The sequence below is a fragment of the Zalophus californianus genome, chromosome 12 (genome assembly GCF_009762305.2).
Source record: "Zalophus californianus isolate mZalCal1 chromosome 12, mZalCal1.pri.v2, whole genome shotgun sequence".
In the NCBI taxonomy this organism is placed as follows: Eukaryota; Metazoa; Chordata; class Mammalia; order Carnivora; family Otariidae; genus Zalophus; species Zalophus californianus.
Genome location: NC_045606.1, coordinates 26,902,758 through 26,923,828, shown reverse-complemented (window position 1 = coordinate 26,923,828; position 21,071 = coordinate 26,902,758).

Sequence of the window (21,071 nt, the reverse complement as noted above, 5' to 3'; positions counted from 1 at the left end):
CTGATAGGTTCTCCATCCCCATAATTTGGTTATTTTGAGAATTTTATATAAATTAAACTATACAGTTTATAACATTTTGAGACTGGCTTTTTCACTTATCATAATGACCTTGAGATGCACCCAGATGGTTGTATATATCAGTGGTTTCTTTTTATTGTGGAGTAGTACCCCACTCCGTGAGTATAGGTAGGCTGTTTCCAGTTTTAAGCTATTACAAATAAAGTGTGTATGAACAAGCGTGTAAAGGTTTTTGTATAGACATCGTTTTCATCTCCATTTTTATACAGACATGAGTTTTCATTATTTTATTTGTATTTGTATTTATGTTTATGAAATAAGTAAAAATTATCTGAAAAGATACTCACCAGAGAAAATTTGAAACTACAATGAAATTTTTAAATGGAGGAAAAGCAGTCACCTACATTCCCACAAAAGAAAGTCAGTCACTATTACAAGTTTGGTTTTTTTCTTTCTAGTCTTGTCTTTGCAAAAGATTTTCACTGTTGATTAGAAATAGTTAGGATTATAATACGTAAGTGAAATTTTGTATCCTTTTTCTCTATTATTATGAAATAATTAGTATTACAAAAATGCAAGAAAGCTATACCTAAAACATATAACATGTTTATTTGAAATAAAGCATATAGTGAAGGAAACACCCCCAAGCCCACCAGTCGGTGTCAGAAAGAGTGTGCACTCCTACCACTCACACTCCCTTTGGGTCTTGTTGTGTTTTATCCTTTTATTTTTAGATGTTTTTCAAGAGATCTTATCAACCGTACTGCTGAAAACAGTAAAAACTTGACTAAGCAATATTTTAAATGAAGAGAGCTAGGAGGCCCACTGATTTTCTTCTTAACTAACTGGGGCTGGTAATACATCTCCTTTCCTTCCTCTTTATACTTTTCCAAGCAATCATACTAAAAGCTCAAAACATTCTTCCTTTGAGAATCCCATGATTTATGATTTTTTTCTAAGTGAAGGGCCGGTTTGTCCTAGATTGTAGAAAATCTTTATAAAACCACTACCTTTTAAAATCTTACCTGTGAGCATTTTTCATAATTTATATTTGTTTTGTAGTTAAAGCGGATGGTCAGTGTTTTTTCTACATCACTATTGAGATGGATGAACTGTTCTTGAATTGTTAATGAAGATTTTTTTTTTCTGGGTATGAATTAATTTCAGGGGCGCCTGGGTGGCTCAGTCGGTTAAGTGTCTCCCTTCAGCTCAGGTCATAATCTCTCGGGGTCCTGCACCTAGCTCCCTGCTCAGTGGGGCGCCTGCTTCTCCCTCTCCCTCTGCCCCTCCCTCCAACTCATGCGCACATGTGCACTCTCTCTCTTAAATAAATAAATAAAATCTTTAAAAAAATAATTTCATTCTATAGAAAGATAATTTTTTTGGTCATAAATATGCATTGTGAGTACATGATGTTTGCTTTGTTCCATGGACTCTAACTCTAATAAATATCATGGAAGTTATATACTTTAAACTATAATTATTCCATTATCCCAACTTCAAGGAGAAATGAAAATTAGATTTATACATATCTATCTGTCTTCTAATTTTGTTGTCAGTGTCAGGCTCTTCCTTATTCCCAGAAAAACTGCCATTGTGATGCTATTTATTTACAGCATGTTCAAATTCTAACTAGATTCAAATCACTCTTGACATAATTGAAAATATTACAAAATTAGATTTGGGAAGCTATATATAGATTCCATTGATTTTCCATGTGTTACTATCTGCTGGATATTCTGAAAATTTAACATGAGAACATACTTCTATTGAGATCTGTGTAGTAGAAAGGAAGTGATCTATGGGTAGAGTTTGCAGTGAGGCATAGGCATATGTAACAAATTCTGCAGTTCAAGCAGTTCTGCTTTCAACTGGTTCTTGGCCTGGTGATAACCTTAGACTATAGCCCTTCTAGAAAAGTAATACAAAAACAGTTACCTATTGATCAAGGAAACTGATAGCACAAAATACACTAAAAAATGCCCCGAGATGAAAATTGATCGTCACTTATGATCCTAACCAGTGGACCCAAGATGTCCTAGACTTTTACTTTTAGATCACATTAGAGATAGAGATACACACACACACACACACACACACACACATACATAGATACACATTCATATTTATTTTTAATGAATCAATTATGACAATTTTAACCCTTACTAGTCTGACTGCTAGAAATTAGTTCCACTCAAAGTATCAGCCCACTGTTTCTCAGAGTTATATTTAAGGGGTTTTTCATGTATGCTCAGAACCAGTCTGTCAACTCTGATCACTGCAATATCCACCCCAATTTTTTCTTTCTCATGTGTCCACTTCTCTGGCTGTAAAGTCACTGGAAAATGTCTCGTAACCACTGCCTGTCTGTGACTGATTTCAGATGACCTCAAGGTACCAAGGGTTTTCTTCCCCAGGCATAACTACAATTCTGTGTCCTGAACCCTAAAGAAGTGTTTGTTTTGTTTTGTTTTGTTTTGTTAGTTCTAGGATGTTACGTATTTTTTGTGCTAGCTTCTAACCATACCTTACCTGTATGCTTCCCGAGAGTCTCATAAAAATTCGGATGTCTCTCTTCTACCCGCAGAAGCTCAAGTTCAGTTCATGAGACCAGACAGGATGGAGACCATAGCTATGTCAGTTCTCCCCTGGCTTGTAGGTGAGCCTCCTTCAAGTTGCCCCAGGTACCACATGCACTTGGTGTACGTGCTAGTTTCTATAGACACTTGCTGGGGGAGGGGTGGAAGACTGTGGCTCTGTCTACACTCACAACATCTGTGAACTTGATCAACAATCTATTCGTTTATCATTTATTTATTGCGGGTGACTGTTATATCCTAGATGCTAGGTAGGTGTTGGAACTTACCTACATGGAGTTTCCATTCTAGAAAGAAAGACAACACAAACAAGGAAGGAAATACATGCATTTGAGAATTGGAGGCTGTGCTGATGGCTGGGTAAGAATATTGGTCAGCAGAGAGCTGGAGAAGGATGTGCAACTTATTTGCATAAGGTAGTCAAGTAAGGATGATCCCTGAGAAAAGGTTCGAAAGATGAGACATTGGAAACAACTGAAGAAAGAACATTCTAAAGCGAGGGCAAGGTGCTACAGAAGATAAAGTATGGGTGAACTCAAAACAGAAAGAGAACAGGTATGCTGGGGGAGGTTTTCCTGAAGAGGAAGTGAAACCAGATTCAGAGAAGAAAGTCAAGTACCATGTTTTCCTGTAAGGAGGAAAAGAGAAATTGAGTAGTTGCTGGATTGGGATGTAGTATTTTGGGGGTGGGGGGCTCTGTGCACACTTTTAAAGTGGGAGTATGATGATTGGCTAATCCAGTAGAAAGGAAGAGTCTGATGATTTATGACAGAGCAGAGAGCAGAGGAAGTGGGGAAAAGCAGAAAGGAAGGCAAAGCTGCCTGGAGAGACTCATATTTGACAGGAGTCCGAACATTTTTCTCGTTGTAACAGAAGATAAATATAACTCGAGTAGGTTTCTAGACTTGGTGAGGGGAATAGGAGGTATTTCTGCTGAGCTAGCAAAACACCTTTTGGTATATGAGAAAAAATAAACAGATACAAAGAGATATGATGAGTTACAGTGATACCTGAGTGGGAGCCGGGTTTTTTTTTTTCTTTAATAAGCAAAGTCTCATGTCTTTCTTTAGATCACTATTCCCTGCCACAATTTGAAGAGTCAACTGATTCGGGAGGCGGAGCAAGATGGCGGAGGAGTAGGAGACCTAGATTTCGTCTGGTCTCAGGAATTCAGCTGAATAGGGATCAAACCATTCTGAACACCTACGAACTCAACAGGAGATCGAACAGGAGAGTAGCAACAACTCTCTGAACAGAGAAGCGACCACTTACTGGAAGGTAGGGCGTGCGAAGTGAATCTGAGGCGATATTCGGGAGGATAGACGGCGGGGGAGGGGGCCTCCGTCGGCCGCTTCTGGCAAGTGATAGAGCCGCGGAGCACAAAATCGGAACTTTTAGAAGTCGGCTCGGCGGAGGGACGTCGCTGCAGTGGCTAAGCGGGGAGTGGAATCCTCGCGGGACAGTGTGGTCTCAGGACCCTTGGGGTCACAGAAAGACCGGGGGTGCCTGAGTGCACCAGAGCTCCCAGGTATCGGAGCAGGGAAGCCGGCTGCCGATACGGAGCAGAGTCACGGGCTCTCAGTTCGGGGTTGCCATAAACGGTGATCTGCGGCCCAGTCGGGGCACGGCTCCCCCAGCAGGGACCCAACAAGCAGCAGATCCGGGGAGACTCCCCTTCCTTCCCGGGGAGGAGCGGTGCGGGAACGCACTGCAGGGATCTGCTGGGTTTGGAGACTCCACACGGGGTCGGGTGCCAGAGATAGCAACACTCGGTCACAGGCCGGGTGAGCACGGAGTGCGGCCGGAGACCGGGGACACGGAAGTGACTGCTTTTCTCTGGGGGCGCACTGAGGAGCGGGGCCCCGAGTTCTCAGCTCCTCCGAGTGGAGATTGGGAGGCCACCATTTCTGCCCTGGTCCTCCAAAGCTGTACCAGAGCTTGCAGGGAACAAAAGCTCCTGAGAGCAAACCAGAGCAGCTTCCTTAGCCCGGACCGACAAGGGCGGGGCAATTCCGCCTCCAGCAAAGACATTTGGAAACCACAGCAACAGTCCCCTCCCCCAGAAGATCAGCACAAACAGCCAGCAAGCCAAGACCAAGTTGATCGATCAAGGAGAATGGGAGAACTCCAGCGCTAGGGGAATACTGCACATAGATTCATGGCTTTTTTTTTTTTTTTTACCATGATTCATTATTTCATCAAAGTTAATTTTTGTTGACTGTTTTTTTTTATTTTTCTTTTTCCCTTTTTCAACCAACATCTTATAAATCCCTTTTTTTAAAAAAAAAAAAACAAACATTTTTTATTTTTCATTTTTAGAGTCATATTTTATCCCTTCATAGTAGTTACCCTTATTTTTGGCATATATATATAAGTTGTTCTCTCTTTAAAATTTTGAGGTACAGTTTCTTCTAACAGATCAAAATATACCCTAAATCACTAGTGTATGGCTTTGTTCTAGTCTCCTGCCTGATCACATTCTCTCCCTTTTTCCTTTTTTTTTTCTTAAATCTTCTTTCTTTTTTCAAACAACTTATCTTACCAAGTCCTTTTATAAAATCTTTTATAATTTTCATCTTTACAGTCATCTTCCATCCCTTCATTGTATCAACCCTTATTTTGTACATATATGTCTTTCTTCCTTTAAAATTTTAGGAGGCACTTTTTTCTAACAGACCAAAATATGCCCAAAATCTAGAGTGTGGCACTGATCTATGCACTAGCCTGATCATATTTGATCATATTCTGCCTTTTTTGTATTGTTTTGTTTTTGTTTTTATCTTTTTTTTCTTTTTTTTTCTTTTTCTCTTTCTTTTTTCTTTCTTTCCCTTTCTTTTCCCCTGGTTTCAGGTCTTTTCTGATTTGTATACAGTATATTTGCTGGGGACGTTGTAAACCTGTTAGCATTTTGTTCTCTCATTCATCTATTCTCCTCTGGACAAAATGACAAGATGAAAGAAATCACCTCAGCAAAAAGAACAAGAGGTAGTACCGTCAGCCAGGGACCTACTCAATACGGACATTAGTACGATGTCGGACCTAGAGTTCAGAATCATGACTTTAAAGATACTAGCTGGGCTTGAAAAAAGCGTGGAAGTTATTAGAGAAACCCTTTCTGGAGAAATAAAAGAACTAAAATCTAACCAAATCGAAATCAAAAAGGCTATTGATGAGGTGCAATCAAAAATGGGGGCACTAAATGCTAGGATAAATGAGGCAGAAGAGAGAATCAGCGATATAGAAGACCAAATGATGGAAAATAAAGAGGCTGAGAAAAAGAGAGAGAAACCACTACAGGATCACGAGGGCAGAATTCGAGAGATAAGTGATACGATAAGACGAAACAACATTAGAATAATTGGGATCCCAGAAGAAGGAGAGAGAGAGAGGGGCAGAAGGTATATTGGAGCAAATTATAGCAGAGAACTTCCCTAATGTGAGGAAGGAAACAGGCATTAAAATCCAGGAGGCACAGAGAACCCCTCTCAAAATCAATAATAATAGGTCAACACCCCGACATCTAATAGTAAAACTTACGAGTCTCAGAGACAAAGAGAAAATCCTGAAAGCAGCTCGGGAGAAGAGATATGTAACCTACAATGGTAGAAACATTAGATTGGCAACAGACCTATCCACAGAGACCTGGCAGGCCAGAAAGGACTGGCAAGATATCTTCAGAGCACTAAACGAGAAAAATATGCAGCCAAGAATACTATATCCAGCTAGGCTATCATTGAAAATAGAAGGAGAGATAAAAAGCTTCCAGAACAAACAAAAACTAAAGGAATTTGCAAACACGAAACCAGCCCTCCAAGAAATATTGAGAGGGGTCCTCTAAGCAAAGAGAGAACCTAAAAGCAGCAAAGAGCAGAAACGAACACAGACAACAGACAGTTAACAGTCACCTTACAGGTAATACAATGGCACTAAATTCATACCTTTCAATAGTTACCCTGAATGTAAATGGGCTAAATGCCCCAATCAAAAGACACAGGCTATCAGATTGGATTAAAAAACAAGACCCATCAATATGCTGTCTGCAAGAGACTCATTTTAGACCCAAAGACACCCCCAGATTGAAAGTGAGGGGGTGGAAAACCATTTACCATGCTAATGGACACCAAAAGAAAGCTGGGGTGGCAATCCTTATATCAGACAAACTAGATTTTAAAACAAAGACTATAATAAGAGATGAGGAAGGACACTATATCCTACTTAAAGGGTCTATCCAACAAGAAGATCTAACAATTGTAAATATCTATGCCCCGAACATGGGAGCAGCCAATTATATAAGGCAATTAATAACAAAAGCAAAGAAACACATTGACAACAATACAATAATAGTGGGGGACTTTAACAACCCCCTGACTGAAATGGACAGATCATCTAAGCAAAAGATCAACAAGGAAATAAAGGCTTTAAATGACACACTGGACCAAATGGACTTCACAGACATATTCAGAACATTCCATCCCAAAGCAAAGGAATACACATTCTTCTCTAGTGCCCATGGAACATTCTCCAGAATTGATCACATCCTAGGTCACAAATCAGGTCTCAATCGGTACCAAAAGATTGGGATAATTCCCTGCATATTTTCAGACCACAATGCTTTGAAACTAGAACTCAACCACAAGAGGAAAGTCGGAAAGAACTCAAATACATGGAGGCTAAAGAGCATCCTACTAAAGAATGAATGGGTCAACCAAGAAATTAAAGAAGAATTAAAAAAATTCATGGAAACCAATGAAAATGAAAACACAACTGTTCAAAATCTTTGGGATACAGCAAAGGCAGTCCTGAGAGGAAAGTATATAGCAATACAAGCCTTTCTCAAGAAACAAGAAAGGTCTCAAATACACAACCTAACCCTACACCTAATGGAGCTGGAGAAAGAACAGCAAATAAAGCCTAAACCCAGCAGGAGAAGAGAAATCATAAAGATCAGAGCAGAAATCAATGAACTAGAAACCAAAAGAACAGTAGAACAGATCAACGAAACTAGGAGCTGGTTCTTTGAAAGAATTAACAAGATTGATAAACCCCTGGCCAGACTGATCAAAAAGAAAAGAGAAATGACCCAAATCAACAAAATCATGAATGAAAGAGGAGAGATCACAACCAACACCAAAGAAATACAAACGATTATAAGAACATATTATGAGCAACTCTATGCCAGCAAATTAGATAACCTGGAAGAAATGGGTGCATTCCTAGAGATGTATCAACGACCAAAATTGAACCAGGAAGAAATAGAAAACCTGAACAGACCTATAACCACTAAGGAAATTGAAGCAGTCATCAAAAATCTCCCAAGAAACAAAAGCCCAGGGCCAGATGGCTTCCCAGGGGAATTCTATCAGACATTTCAAGAAGAATTAATACCTATTCTCCTGAAACTGTTCCAAAAAATAGAGATGGAATGGAAACTTCCAAATTCATTTTATGAGGCCAGCATTACCTTAATCCCAAAACCAGACAAAGACCCCATCAAAAAAGAGAATTACAGACCAATATCCTTGATGAACATGGATGCAAAAATTCTCACCAAAATACTAGCCAATAGGATCCAACAGTACATTAAAAGGATTATTCACCAGGACCAAGTGGGATTTATTCCTGGGCTGCAAGGCTGGTTCAACATCCGCAAATCAATCAACGTGATACAATACATTAACAAAAGAAAGAGCAAGAATCATATGATCCTCTCAATAGATGCAGAAAAAGCATTTGACAAAGTACAACATCCTTTCTTTATCAAAACTCTTCAGAGTATAGGGATAGAGGGGACATACCTCAATATCATAAAAGCCATCTATGAAAAACCTACAGCCAATATCATTCTCAATGGGGAAAGGCTGAGAGCTTTTCCCCTAAGGTCAGGAACGCGGCAGGGATGTCCACTCTCACCACTGCTATTCAACATAGTATTAGAAGTCCTAGCCACAGCAATCAGACAACAAAAAGAAATCAAAGGCATCCAAATCGGCAAAGAGGAAGTCAAACTTTCACTCTTTGCAGATGATATGATACTGTATGTGGAAAACCCAAAAGACTCCACCCCAAAACTGCTAGAACTCATACAGGAATTCAGTAAAGTAGCAGGATATAAAATCAATGCACAGAAATCAGTGGCATTCCTATACACCAACAACAAGACAGAAGAGAGACAAATCAAGGAGTCGATCCCATTTACAATTGCACCCAAAACCATTAGATACCTAGGAATAAATCTAACCAAAGAGGCAAAGGATCTGTACTCAGAAAACTATAAAATACTCATGAAAGAAATTGAAGAAGACACAAAGAAATGGAAAAACGTTCCATGCTCATGGATTGGGAGAATCAACATTGTGAAGATGTCAATGCTACCTAGAGCAATCTACACATTCAATGCAATCCCCATCAAAATACCATCCACTTTTTTCAAAGAAATGGAACAAATCATCCTAAAATTTGTATGGAAGCAGAAGAGACCCCGAATAGCCAGGGGAATACTGAAAAAGAAAAGCAAAGCTGGCGGCATCACAATTCCGGACTTCCAGCTCTATTACAAAGCTGTTATCATCAAGACAGTATGGTACTGGCACAAAAACAGACACATAGATCAATGGAACAGAATCAAGAGCCCAGAAATGGACCCTCAACTCTATGGTCAACTTATCTTTGACAAAGCAGGAAAGAATGTCCAATGGAAAAGAGACAGTCTCTTCAACAAATGGTGCTGGGAAAATTGGACAGCCACATGCAGAAGAATGAAACTGGACCATTTCTTTACACCACACACAAAAATAGACTCCAAATGGTTGAAAGACCTAAACGTGAGACAGGAGTCCATCCAAATCCTAAAGGAGAACACAGGTAGCAACCTTTTCGACCTTAGCCGCAGCAACTTCTTCCTAGAAACATCGCCAAAGGCACGGGAAGCCAGGGCAAAAATGAACTATTGGGATTTCATCAAGATAAAAAGCTTTTGCGCAGCAAAAGAAACAGTCCACAAAACCAAAAGACAACCGACAGAATGGGAGAAAATATTTGCAAATGACATATCAGATAAAGGGCTAGTATCCAAAATCTATAAAGAACTTATCAAACTCAACACCCAAAGAACAAATAATCCAGTCAAGAAATGGGCAGAAGACATGAACAGACATTTCTCCAAAGAAGACATCCAAATGGCCAACAGGCACATGAAAAAGTGCTCAACATCGCTCGGCATCAGGGAAATCCAAATCAAAACCTCAATGAGATACCACCTCACACCCATCAGAATGGCTAAAATTAACAAGTCAGGGAATGACAGATGTTGGTGGGGATGTGGAGAAAGGGGAACCCTCCTACACTGTTGGTGGGAATGCAAGCTGGTGCAACCCCTCTGGAAAACAGTATGGAGGTTCCTCAAACAGTTGAAATTAGAGCTACCATTCGATCCAGCAATTGCACTACTGGGTATTTACCACAAAGATACAAATGTAGGGACCTGAAGGGGTACGTGTACCCCAATGTTTATAGCAGCAATGTCCACCATAGCCAAACTGTGGAAAGAGCCAAGATGCCCATCGACAGATGAATGGATAAAGAAGATGTGGTATATATACACAATGGAATATTATGCAGCCATCAAAAGGAATGAGATCTTGCCATTTGCAATGACGTGGATGGAACTGGAGGGTGTTATGCTGAGTGAAATAAGTCAATCAGAGAAAGACATGTATCACATGACCTCACTGATATGAGGAATTCTTAATCTCAGGAAAGAAACTGAGTGTTACTGGAGTGGTTGGGGGTGGGAGGGATGGGGTGGCTGGGTGATAGTCATTGGGGAGGGTATGTGCTACGGTGAGCGCTGTGAATTGTGCAAGACTGTTGAATCACAGATCTGTACTTCTGAAACAAATAACGCAACATATTTTAAGAAAAAAGAAAAAGAAGAAGATAACAGGAGAGGAAGAAAAGGGGAGTATGTCAGAGGGGGAGACGAACCATGAGAGATGATGGACTCTGAAAAACAAACTGAGGGTTCTAGAGGGGAGGGGGGTAGGGGGATGGGTTAGCCTGGTGATGGGTATTGAGGAGGGCACGTTCTGCATGGAGCACTGGGTGTTATGAACAAACAATGAATCATGGAACACTGCACCAAAAACTAATGATGTAATATATGGTGATTAACATAACAATAAAAAAAAAAGAGTCAACTGATTCTTAAAAAAAAAAGACTGTAAATTTACTTCTTACCCTGATTTGTTGGATCATTTACCGAGTATTAAAGAAAAAGAGAAGAAGTTTAGTTTTTCAGTCTAGTAGAAATCTTAAATTCCTTGTATGATATGTAAGAATATCTTGGGCCTGTTCTGTCACAACCGGTTTGTCTTTCAACTATAAAATGGCTCAGGGCAACTGACATTCCTAAATTATTAACTCCAAGAGAAGGCTGATCAATAGGAGGCAGAGAAAAGATAAATTTGATATGGAAATAGAATATTATTCAGAATTTCATTTTTAAACTCACATAAAGAAGGAGTTTTCATAAATCTGAGCACTCCCATTAAAAATTGTCTGTGAATCAGAGGAAGTTAGGAGGAGGCTGGTTATCACCATCTAAGAAACATGGGAAAATCAATGAAATTGGTTTTATGACACAATACTTCTCTACATGTTTCTTTTACTTATAAAGCTTATAATGTATGCTTGTTCTAGAATTAAACTTTGCTTACATTTGGTAGAGGAATGAGTTGATTTTAAGATGGCACCTAAGATTTAGAACAGTATATATAACCGTTTGTATAGAAAAGAGGAAATATATGTATATAATATTTATTTTGTGTTTATGTGTACATACTTCTTAGAAAATAATAAAGTAATAAGAACATATAAAAGTGTCTCCACAAAGATTATTATATATGTATTGTTTCCTCCAGGAAGGGTAATGAGTAACAGGGAACAAGAGGAATGTTTTTAATCTCCCATTTTATTCCTCATCATTATTGATCCATTTGGAAGTGTTACTTGAGTATAAAATTTTATGAAAGAAAGAAAGAGAGAGAGAGAAAAGAAAGAGAGAGAGAGAAAGCAAGAAAAAGTAAGAAAGAAAGAAAAAAAGAAAGAAAGAAAGAAAGAAAGAAAGAAAGAAAGAAAGAAAGAAAGAAAGAAAGAAAGAAAGAAAGAAAGAAAGAAAGAAAAAGAAAGAAAAAGAAATAACACATATTGGTAAATAAGTATCTGCTGTTTATGTAACCATGCTTCAAGTCTATATCCCCCCCCCCATTTTAGAAATCTGAGGAGTAAATATAATGAGCAACATAACTAGACAGTTAAAACCTTTTATTTTAATGTCTGGTTATCTCTTAATTAAATTTTTAACTTTAGAATAGAAAGATACTACTATGTTCTGTGAAATCAGAAAAGTGTCGAAAATCATACTTCCTCCCAACATTCTCTTTAATAGATAAGCTTAATATTGGTGGCAAATTTTAAGAGTAGAAAGCCTTCACTATATACTGTCTATATTTAAAGTTTATTTATCTTTCCAAAGAAAGAAGTTCCAAGATTAATGTGCACAGAAGATAAGAAATTTAAGAAATTAGGTTAATTGCTAGTTTATTCAAATTGCTTAACCTGGTGCTTACAACTTGTTAAGTTAAAGTTATATATCAGTTTGAGAGTGAATGGTGGTGATACAAAATTATCCAAAATAACAAGTCACAGGGCTCTAAAAAGATACCACACACCTAAAAATACCAATGTTTACCTTTTAGGAATAGGTCAAATTTAAATACACATTTTATGTTGTGTGTCAGTCTATCTATATATAACTTTAACTTAACAAGTTGTAAGCACCAGGTTACTTCTCACAATAGGTTGTTGAAAACTATCACCAAAAAAGGTTTATTTCCCAGAGGGACTTACGTCATGAAGCACAACGTCAAACACCCATCCACATAAATCATCTCAGTCACCAGTGCTTGTTTCTCTACCTTCTCTCTGCCCCCCATCTGAGTACCACATTCCCCCACCTCAAGAAAATTGTCATTTTCATAACCAATTCCCAGACTATCAGGTCTATCAAACTTCAGGGGGTGCCTGGGTGGCTCTGTCAGTTAAGCGTCTGACTCTTGATTTCAGCTCAGGTCATGATCTCATGGTCCTGGGATCAAGCCCTGCATCAGGCTCTGTGCTCAGTGGGGAGTCTGCTTGATATTCTCGTTCTCCCTCTACCCTTCCCCACCCACTCTCTTTCTAAAATAAATAAAAAACAAAACGAAACCTCAGCACTCTCCCTGCCCCATCTATCACTCCCCACCTCCACCACACACACACACACACACACACACACACACACACACACACACGTCATTATAAATCGCTTCATTATAAATCTATAGATCAGTATCTGCATTGAGCAACCTTAAGGAATTTAATATGTGTCATTCTTTCTTTATTTTTTTAAGTTTTATTTATTTAAGTAATCTCTATACCCAACATGGGGCTTGAACTCACGACCCCAGATTAAGAGTCGTTCCGACTGAGCCAGCCAGGCACCCCAATTTCTGTCATTCTAAATATCAAGTGGCTGGGGGTCCTGGGGCAATCTACGCTGGGGCCGCCTTGGTGGGATGGCCAGAGCTGAAGTGTGTGTGGGCCAGGGTGGTCCCTGGGCTCTCTGCAGAGAGCACCCTAGCAGGACAGCTGAAGCTGAAGTGAGTGCAAGCTGGAGTGTCCGGGGTGCTGTGTGCAGGGGTGGTCTGGCAGGGCAGCTGGAGCTGTGGGGGGCATGGGCCAGGGGTTCCGCAGTGCTCTACTCTTGGGTTGCCCTGGTAAGTTGTCTGGAACCAAAGTGGTGCAGGCCTGGAGTGTTCTAGGGTGCTCCGCATGAGCTGGAGCTATAGTGAGCACTGAGGAGGGTGTCCGGGGGTGTGGCACTGGGGCCACCTTGGTGGATGGGTGAGGGCTGGCTTGGGCTGCCACAGAGAGAGTGGGCTGGCTGGGGCACTGAGACTTGCCTCCTGTCTACAAAACCCAGGTGGAGTGGGAATAGAAACCATGATGCTTGGCAGCCTCTCTGATCTGGAGAGAGAGGAGTTTCGGCAGTTCCCTCACAGTTTGGCAGAGTTCTGGGGCTAAACAGTTTATATTATATTCTACTTGCTCTTGTCAGTCTCGGCTTGTTTTCTGTGCCCCACGGTGTCCAGGGCTGCTGTGGGCTAGGGATCTGGGGCTCACTGAGGTGGTAAACCAGCTATCTGTGCTATCAAGGTAGAGGGGGGAACATATGGTTTTCAACAGCCCCTCTGAACTAGAGAGTTCCAGCAGTCTCCCCACAGTTTGGCAGAGTTCTTGGGCTAGATCCTCTATAATCGAGTTGCCCTTTAAAATGGCGGCTGTTTTCCTGTGCCCCAGGATAGATGCATTGACTCACTGTCCCTCCGTACTATCCCTCCCTGCTGCAGTTTGCAGCATCATGACTGTTTTTCTGTCTCTCTTGTTCTTTTCTGTGTGGTCTATTTTTTGTTGTACAGAAGCAGTTCAGTCAGCCCTCAGTTCTTCCTCAGGAGAAATTGCTCTATAAAAATAGGTGTAGGGTTGGTGTGGCCATGGAGGAGGTGAGTTTTGGGTCTTCCAACATCGCCATCTTGGACCAGAACTAAGCCAGGAATTGGCATTTTTTAAAAGTCCTCCTAAAAAGTGATTTTGTGGTAGGTGGTTTCAGAATTGTCCTTTGAGGAACTCTGATATAGGAATCTCAATTACAAATTATGTACATACAGAAGAGGTAAGTTCAAGATCCATAGTTCCTAGTATTTCAGTTGACAATAGCTCTCCTTTGTCTTTCGTCCTCTGTAGTCTACAAGACCAAGAGTCATTTCTTTTGGACCTTTACTTGGGAAAAATAGTATCCTAGTTGCATACATGCTGCATGGCCTCTGGTTGAAGTTGTTTTCCTCAGAGTCACAGAACTCCATGTCATTGGGTTTCCCCATATTCAGGGCATAGACAGTTCCTTTCTTAGCCCCTCCCCTCCTGAACAATGCTGCAGACATCTGAGATCTCCACATCTCTCTGATCTCTAGCTTCCCTGTAGTTACCTAGATCTGAAGATCCCATCTTTCCTGGTGTGAGCAGCTCCCACCTTGCTCGTCATCCTGATGCTCCAGGATTATTAACAGCAAATTTCCAACTATCAGTACAGTGTGCTCACATATACTCTCGCAGCTGAGAAGAAGCTGCTCCCACCATGGCCTTGGGGCCATTGTATCTTCTCAGACCACGTTTCAGTGGCAAAGAACATTTTCCAACTTTTTTAACAGAACAGATGAAAATAATTTTTTTTTGAAGTAGAATAGTACAAAATGCATTTCCTGGTCAAATGATATATTAAGATGCTTATGAGAATATGGTCCCTACACACCCATACACTCCACCCACATTAGAATTTGAAAATGCACATTCACGTGTTTTAAGCTATGAAGTCCTGCAGTTTTTTTTGTGGTTAGTTTCTGCACAGCCAAAATTTATTTCACACATTTGACAATTTAACCTTTCTTTTCACTGTTGAACCAATTCTGAGAGTGATCTGTGAAACACTGACAGAGAATTTGAAAACCTGACAGAATAATATTGTTCTCATAGCTGAGCAATGCTGCCATTTCTTGGTCATGAGCCAAATGAAAATATTAAATTACATATATAACATTTAGAAAATCCTGTGATGATAAATACACAACTCTTTAAAACTACAAGTTCACCTGAATTTGGCATTTTGGGAGTTATTATTGAGTTAGCCCTAGGGACCTGGTTTGTGGACAGTAGATCAAATTGCACAATTCAGCAACAAATAAAATCAATCAGACAAAAATCGAACTTTTTGTCTTCTTGATATTGGATTATTTCTGTAAAATGAGATCAATGTCTTTGGATGAGTCAGTGTAGAGCTAAAAAGGTGAGTCAGTAATATTTATAATATATTCTATGATACATAGAATTTTTTTGCATTGTGGAATAAAAGGTAGAAGGAAAGGGAGGGACTTGCTCAGTGTATATTTCGGGGGCGGGCAGTGTGCTGTACATTGAAGGGCTGAGGGCAGGTGTGAACTATGACAGTTGCCACTCTCCGTTTAAGTAGCACCAATCATAAGTCATGAGAACCAAGAAGGGTATAGTGCTCTAAGCACTACTGTAGCAATCAGTATAGGGCATTGTAGAATCACAGATCCTTAGAATGCATGAAATATTCTTTCTGGGGGCACCTGGCTGGCTCGGTCAGTCAAGCGTGCGAGTCCTGATCAAGGGGTTGTGAGTTTGAGCCCCATGTCGGGTGTACAGAATACTTAAAAATCTTAAGAAAGACAAAATTCTTCTTCACGGATTTCCATAAGTAAATCAAATTTTCTTTGTGAGCATTTGTCTTTTTGCTGGGAGTGTGGGGCATTAGAGTATTGATTTTGATTTTGATTTTGATTTACATTTATAACTGGTTGAATAATGGAAACATAGTATATGATCAGAATGTGCGGTGACAGACATAAAGGGGAAAAATAGCTCACATTAAAATAGAAATAATGGAGCTGGTGCTCTAGACCACAATGCCAAGACCAGGATGCTACTGGAAACTGACTGACTTTATTATGGCATCCTTTCCAATCACTTGTTAAATCAATGATGTAATTTCATTTGGTCATTATGAGAAAATCTCATTTCATTTCATATCAAAAGTCATTTCTATGTTTCATGGATTCTGCTAGGATATCAAAAGATTTTAGACCTTTATTTATTTATTTTTTGAAAGTTTTTATTTATTTGTTTGACAGAGAGAGACACAGTGAGAGAGGGAACACAAGCAGGGGGAGTGGGAGAGGGAGAAGCAGGCTTCCCGCTGAGCAGGGAGCCTGATGCAGGGCTCCATCCCAGGACCCTGGGATCATGACCTGAGCCAAAGGCAGACGCTTAATGACTGAGCCACCCAGGCGCCCCGATTTTAGACCTTTAAAGCATCCTAAATCAGGCAGAATGGGGGGAAAAATAAAGCCTTGGCATTTGAAATAAAGACAGGAAATAATTTAGCAATATGGGGTATTAACTTTCCTAAGAAAGAGGGTAATTTGGTAAGTCATGCTGTCTTGGGCGCATGCTGAGCATATGACTTCCTGATGACTTGGAAGTTTTTAATTCATTAAAACTAGTGAGAGAGTGAGGCAGTGGACAGTTTTTGTTTACAGCAGGAGGGCATTTGGCCAGAAGCATTCAGAGGCCTATGTCCAACTTCAGAGATTTAGCTGAATAATGATGACTGAGTCTGTGATGAGCCACGTTAACTAATTATGGCAAGGTCTAACAGCAAGTGAAAACAAATTCAGAGACTGTCTAATTGTGCTACTGGGTTGGAATAAGCATGGTTCTGGAGGTTTCCAGCAACTTGAGATACTGATTAAAAACATTACAATTAATTATTTGGAGATTATTAATAGTCGCTAATGGAGAATGTTTTTCAGAGTATGGGCTCAGGACAAACGACCATCTGGTTCTTGTCTTTGACAGAGCTCAATTCTATACTGAGTCCTACCCTCGTATCTTTCAGACTGGAAATTTAACAAGTGCCCCGTGGATTTTTGTGCACGTGAAGTTTGAGAAATTACTGGTGTATATAGACAAAGGGACTCATCACACTGCATGTTTCGATTAGTTTAAATTTGTTTCTTTTATTTTTACATCATGCAGAAGTTGTATACTCAATTCGTAAGTCTAATTACTAAAGGTCTGTAGAACTATTACAACAGATTCTAGTAGTTGCCTATCAAACATTATTTCCAATCATTTTAATTCCTTCCTGGTAATCGCTTCTCAGCCTTTTGGCTAAGATCAAGTGTAATTCCTTCCTGGTAGAGAAACTTCCCACCCCAAACCCCACCCCAAACCCTAAAGGCTAAAAATGCCAGAGATTCATTTTCTTTACTTTCAGCCCAGCTTGGATGAGGAAAAATTGAGAATTCTTCTGGAGAGCTTCTGTGATACAGACATACATAAGGAGAATCCCTTCCTTTCTCCCTTGAATGGTTTGTGTAAATTACGGTGCGTAGAGATTTCGTATTCATCTTATGGACGTCAAATGAATGTTAAGAGAAGCCAGGGCAAGGGGCTGATATCAGTGAATTTGGGTCTAGAACCAACTATTCTGGATTTCTTATTATGTTATATATTAAACTTCCATTGTTTGAACAACCTTTAATCAGAAATATGGCATTTGCAAAGAAAGAAACTTGATGCAACCTGTATTCAATTTATGTATCTTAGATCACCACGTAAAGATGTAAATTGCCTGATCAGTAGTCTGAATTAAATTTTTCTCCTCTCTATTACCACTGCTTCACACGGCAAAAAATACACAGAACAAAAACTGTGTAACCTTAACATATTACTTTTATTTTACAGTACTAATCTGTTACCATAACCATAGATATCCAATAGAATATATAAAATAGAATGTAGTAGAATTTTCTTAGAATTGTTTTAAAAAACTTTCACAATAGTAGAGAATGTATAAATTAAACTATGCTGTTCTAAAACATGTAAGTAGGGGCACCTGGGTGGCTCAGTACATTGAGTATCTGACTCTTGGTTTCGGCTCAGGTCATGTTTTTAGGATCCTGAGATTGAGCCCCTCGCCACCACCCCCGCTTAGCGTTGAGCCTGCTTAAGATTCTCCCTCTCTCTCTCTCCCTCTCCTTCTGCCCCTACCCCTACTCCTGCTCTAGTGCTCTCTTCCAAAAATAATTACTAATTAATTTAAAAAATAAAAAAGTATTTCCAAGGCTTTTCTGACCAGACAATAATGCAGACATAATCCTAACACAATACAATTAATGCTTCTCTCAGTTTCTCATTCTCCCTTCATCTTAACATCTACAGAGTATTAAAAATGTCTTCCTTCCAAGTACATAAGTAAATGTAGCAAGGTAATGAATTATTAAAAGGCAAACATCCTTGTAATTATCAACTAGGTCAAGAAATTAGATTTTGTCAGTAAATCTGCCCTTTTGGCCCAACACAATCAGAAGTACTTGGTCTCCCAGAAAAAACCACTAGCCTTTTTACAGGAATCACCTCCTTGTCTTCTTTTCTATTTTGTCACTTTATGGGCCACCTGAAACATTACAGTTTAGTGGTGTCCATGTTGAAAGTTTGATTTGCCTCTCTATCCTCTTTTCATCTTAATTTCTCTCTTCATCACTTTCATTTCCTTACAATGTATTTGCAGAAAAAAACTGGGCCAGTTGATCATAGAATTTCCCACATACTGGATTTTCAGATTGGAGACTCATCATGCGATTCAGCATGTTTATATTTCTTGGAACTGGCAGCTGGATCTGAGGACTTAATTAGACTCAGATTCCATCCTTTTGACAAGACTACAGGTGTTGTTATATTCTTTCATCATGAATACTGGTTGTCTCTCTTTTCATGATAATAGATGTTGACACTCAGTGCATAGGTCCATTAAGGGGTAGTAAAGTGGTGATATTTGAATCCTATTATTTCTTTGTAATTTATTGGCTGGGAAACATCTATGAAGGGACTCCTCTGCTCATCTATCATTTACTTAGAGTTCAAATGCAGAGGCAAGACAATGGCTTTAGGTGTTGTCTTTTATTTCCCAGTGTTCAAGATAAAATTTTTCCCTATCTTTCTCCATATGTGACCAGTTACTTTATATTACGATGACCATATTTTTTGGATTTATCCAATTCAATTGTCCCATCTCTGACCAGTCAGGTTTATTGAAATTGGCTCTTGAGTCTTTTGGACATGAACGGGGTAGTCTGATGGCTTCTTTGCTATCTAGTATAACGAAATGTCCCCAGCTTGTATTCGTTTTCTATTACTGAGTAACAAATTACCACAAACTTGAAGTCTTAAAACACCATACATGTTTGTATCTCACACTTCTGTAGTTCAGAAGTCCAGCGTTACAGGGCTGGGTTCTCTGCTTAGAGCCTTACAAGGCTGAAATCAAATGTTGAATGAGCTACATTCTTATCTGGAAACTCAAAAGAAGAATTGCTCTGGGGCGCCTGGGTGGCTCAGTCGGTTAAGCATCTGCCTTGGGCTCAGGTCATGATCCCAGCCAGGGTCCTGGAATCGAGTCCCGAGTGGGGCTCCCTGCTCAGAGGGGAACCTGCTTATCCCTCTCCCTCTACCCCTCCCCCCCGCGTGCTCTCTCTCTCAAATAAAATCTTAAAAAAAAAAAAAAAAAGAATTGCTTTCACGTTTATTCAGGTTGTCAACAGATCCAGTTCCTCCATGCTATAGGACTGAGGTACCCACTGTCTTCTTGGCTCTTGACTGGTGGTCCCTCTCAGGTCTTAAAGTCCTTATGCAGGCTCTTTCCACATGAGCCCCTCTCTATCTTCAAGCCAGAAGTGACCGGCCAAATCTCCCTCGTACTTTGTGCAGGTTTTATTTGCTCACTTGCTTTTTTTCCACCTTTACTGAAGTATAATTGACAATTACAGTGGTAAGATATTTAAAGTGTAAAAAGTGATGATTTGATGCACATCTCCGTTGTGCTTTCAATTTCTGATTATTTCACAACCTGCAGGAAAAACCTCTGTGCTTTTTGATTATGTCAACTAACCAGGATAGTCTCTGTATCTTTGGGATTTTAATTTCATCTGTGGATCCCCTCATAGCAGAATTCGAGATCAGTGTTTGGTTAAATAGCCTACAGGAGTCTGGGGGTATATATATATACACACATGCATGTAATACACAATATTACATGTAACCTCATAAGCTTGTACTAATTTCTAATTCAAATTCAGGACTATAAGATTTTTTTTTTAAAGATTTTATTTATTTGACAGAGAGAGACACAGCGAGAGAGGGAACACAAGCAGGGGGAGTGGGAGAGGGAGAAGCAGGCTCCCCGCCGAGCAGGGGGCCCCGATGCGGGGCTCGATCCCAGGACCCTGGGACCATGACCTGAGCCGAAGGCAGATGCTTAATGACTGAGCTACCCAGGTGCCCCAGGACTATAAGATTTTTACTTACTTTGCAAAATACATGGGTATCTCCATTCTTCCAAACAGGAAATCTGGTTTTCAAAGACATATGTGATGAAAGGAATTAGAGTTTCCTATAATTACTTATTGCTTTATAACATATTACACATACAAATATTTCAGAATGGTAGTGCTAATAGTAAAACCACTGATAAGCTTGCTTACTGAAAAAAACGTAAGCTTTTAAAACTTAATAAATCTTGTATATTCTCTGACCATTAAAAATAGTTGTATTGTCTATATTTTCAAATCATATAGCTCTTAATAGTATAGTAAGTTACGTTATAGTTTTACAAGTAACCTGTTTAAGAACTCTTTTGCTTCTGGTGCACCTGGGTGGCTCAGTTGGTTAAGCATCTGACTCTTGGTTTCAGCTGAGATCAGATCTCAGGGTTGTGAGATG